The sequence below is a fragment of the Podarcis melisellensis genome, assembly GCF_964234715.1.
Source record: "Podarcis melisellensis genome assembly, chromosome: 5".
Lineage (NCBI taxonomy): Eukaryota > Metazoa > Chordata > Lepidosauria > Squamata > Lacertidae > Podarcis > Podarcis melisellensis.
The window spans coordinates 6,857,209-6,860,930 of NC_138537.1; the positions used below are offsets into that span (position 1 = coordinate 6,857,209).

The following is a 3,722-nucleotide window of genomic DNA, read 5'->3' on the forward strand; positions in this document are numbered from 1 at the left end:
TGTCATGCAGATGTGACGAAGTGTGCACATTGAACTCCCAAGAGACTGTGATCTACTTCCAGTACCTCGAGAGTCATCTGGTATTTAATATGGGTATCTTTCCCTCTTATGGAATTGCTACTCCTTGTAACCTGTGTCTTGGGAAGGTACCAATCTGATGTAGGCGTCAAAGCCTTCAGAAAGAACTCTGAGTTCAAGCTCTTATTAATCCAGCAATGAGGGCCAGGATAGTAAATGCATTACAATTGCAAAAGCCAACAAACTTCTACCTGCAGTTGAATCGAACCACAGTCCAGTACAATTGATACTTCCACAGAGCACTTGTAGTTGCAATCTATCAGGGGTGCCAACTTGAATAAAATATGAGGAAGGGGGCAAGTGAGCTCCACCTCGCATAATCAATCACATAATGTGGCTCACGTCCACCATTAGAATGGTAATTGCCATGAACTTTGGCGGAGCCAGACCCCTTCACATATTTTATAGGGGCACTGAAGGGACCTCAGCCCATAGTTCTTCGCTCCTAGATAACCTATTTCCTGTTGAGTGCAACAATAATAGAGAACCTTTGTTCTGGACAGCCCTTTAAATGTTATCTCATAGTCATGAGGAAAGGAGTCTGTGGTTGCTCATTTAATTCTTCAGATGGCTAGGCAGCACATCCCCAGAGATGCCTCCTGTTGGCATTCCACTGCCCAAGGCAGCTGTCACAGCCTGCCTTGTGGGTGGACCGGCCCTCTGCTTCATAGCTGGTTATGATAAGAAACCCACACACACTTTCCTGTATTTATAGTGGTAGCTGCTGGTGCTAGATTTCAGCATCTGTGGGTTGGCATAATAACCCAATACGGGCATGAGGAGAGGGATCCAATGGAAACTCTGGCAGCAGATATTCAAAATGTGTGCTACATATTTCACTGCCTAATGGTCACCACCATATAATAGTCAAGCTCCTTTTTTCAAATCAGTCCCAAAGCATTCACCACATAATGGTCACAGGGCATTCTAAGCGTGCATGAGAATGCCTTGCCCCAATTCAGACTACCTATTATCCTTACTGTACCTGTTCACATGCATTCTGTGTATCCTAATCACACCAAAAATTGTTAGTAACAAATAATAAGCAATATAAACATAATGATGTTTCTTCATAAACACTGTTTCCTCGATTAAGGGTCATGCTTTGGTTTTTCACCAATAATTGTCGCAACCCCCCTTTTTTGAAAAGAATAATTATCATAAAAATGTGACAATTATAGTGAAATATGGTACTTAACACTAAACATATTTAACCATTCGTTTGTCATCATGATAAGCATTGTTCAAAGAGGGAAGGATGAAACTATATTTTGGCCTTTCTAGTATGTGAAGATGGATGAGATGGGGATTTGAAGTCATACTCTAGTTTAAGAGCATTTTGTTTAGGATTATCTGTTTTCTCAATCCACATTTGAATGTCAGATGAACATCAATCCGAAGAAATTTATGTACAGAAGGAATGCTCCATAGGCAAGACCCCTCAACACACTTCAGTTTCCAGCCCTTTAAGCTCACATTTCCTAGCCATTTCTATAGATGCTAATGGATGGGTGTCAACCCACTTTAGCAACTAAATTGACTATGAGAAATATTTGGGGGGAACTCAATGCCATTTTCAACTGAGATTCAGGAAAAAAGATGCTGGTTTCCAGGCAAGAGATTAGTATTCACTTATAACAGGGAATGTAATGATTCCTTGGATGAGCAGTATTCAGCTTCAAAGCTGATACTTACTTTCTCCATCTGAAGTAGATAGAAATCAATCAGATCCTGTGGATCATGCAGGGACTGATTCTCCTTATGCTTCTCTATCTCCTCCTTTGGAAATTGTAGCAGGAGACCGCCCCCCTTCATTACAATGTAATGCACAAGCACCACACACACACACCTCCCACCTCCCCGAGCCTGGAGATGTCCCTTCTAGAGGGGCATCCCCTAAAAGCCTTCCGTAAATAAGTAAGCGCTAGCTTGACAGCTCCGCACGGAACCCTTTTTATTTTCGTATATTTTCCCTTAGGGGACCGTAACACTCTACCTCGCCCTACCCTTATTATGGGTAGACCAACTGTCTGAACTCAGGGTCAATCGGCTGCCGTTTCAGCCAATCAACATTACCGAACAGCGCCCCTTGTGGAGGCACGCAGGTATTGCAGGCAGCAGGCACCCGCTTCTCTATCTTTGACAGCTCTCAAATACTGTACAAAGCTTCCGAGTCCAATTGACCATGACTGATTTAATCAAAATGTTGCAAACTGCTTCCGGAAAGGCGAAAGTGCTTTGAACTTCAAGAACAGTATTCTTAATAAATTCACCATAAATCAGCCGTATATCGGATTTTCACCGGACCACTTTTATTCTGCTTCGTATTACAAGGACTATCAAAGGGGGGTGGCCTGATACCAGTCAGCCATAATCCCTTGACCGAGCAGGCACGTACTCTGCAGCTTTTCTCAGTTGACATGGCAACCTTGATAGTCATCTTGATGGGCTCAGACAGAAGACTATCAAGGATACAACGAACTGCATACACTAGTGTATTCAACACAGACTATGACGAAGGGACCGTGACCAGATTCCCCTCAGGGGGCAGGAAACTGAGCCTTTCCCTTTGTTTCCTGAAAATGACTCATGGGGAGGAAGAGAAGGGGCTCCGGCCAGGTGTCAGGATATTCAGATTACCTGTGCAACCCCTCCCCTGACTCCTCCTGTTTTTAATGTAGCCGTGATGTAAATATGATGTATTTCTAGGGGTGTAACTTAGGGGATTAGGAGCTAATAAAAGTCGGGGTCTTCTTTTGTTCTGGGCTTCCATCTTGCTTCACCTTGTGGGCAGTGGGAGTCCTGTCGCGACAGTGTTTCTTCAATAAAGACCGAGCCTACAGGCTGCTGATTTGTTCCAAATTGCTCTCGTTGGTGTCTTGATTTCTGCCCAAGGGAGCCCTCGGATTCTCCGGTAACAAATGAAAGCACCACCTCCATGCAGGACAAGGCCTTCTTGTGGGGCCCTGGGAGATGTTTCATGAGCCATGGGAGAATTTCACATAGCTAAAGGAAAGATAGCAGAAATGCTGCCATTACCATGAGGAAACTGGGTCACACCGTTTGTGCTTTGGATTAGCACTTTAAAAAACATGATCTGCATTCTTCTTCAGGGCTAGCATATTAGTTTCTCACTAAGAAGAAGGAAGGTGTCTATCGCTTTTCTGGAATCTCACAATGATTGGGTTCTATGATTTATCCCTAGCTGAAAATGTGAAAGAAAACTATGTCTCAAAATATTTTCCCAGCTCCCAGGCATCATTCCAAAACTGGGCACAATCACGGGACCCCTCCTGGAACAAGTTAGTGGCTTTTTATGGTAGGTGGGGGTGGGGGGAATTCTAGTAAGTTCACATTTAAAAGCAAATTTGCCTAATACGCAAATGGAAAGCCAGCCATCGTTCAAAATTACACTTCTTCATTTTTTTAAAAAAAAAATTAATTGTAGTTATTAAATCTTCCAGTTTGTCAGTCAAGTACCGGTAATTCTGATCTTTCATCACAAAAAACTAAACATTGAAGAAGGATGTTTTTTCTCCTTCCTTGTTTTCTCATTAAAGATCAATTACTTACATTTTCTGAATACATAAGGAGCTAGAAAATTAAAGTTGGACTGATATAAAGCAGTGTTCGAAACTGAGATA

General features: G+C 42.7%; 1 pseudogene across 1 annotated transcript in view; it reads right to left on the reverse strand.

Annotated features, from left to right (window-relative positions):
• The window catches only part of LOC309370626 (cytochrome P450 2D28-like), a 293,948-nt pseudogene extending 292,055 nt beyond the window's left edge, over window positions 1-1,893 (reverse strand). Inside the window, exon 1 of the transcript XR_014173479.1 lies at window positions 1,774-1,893. The product of XR_014173479.1 is annotated as a cytochrome P450 2D28-like (transcript). The remainder of the gene's footprint in view (window positions 1-1,773) is intronic.
• Window positions 1,894-3,722: the final 1,829 nt, after the last annotated feature.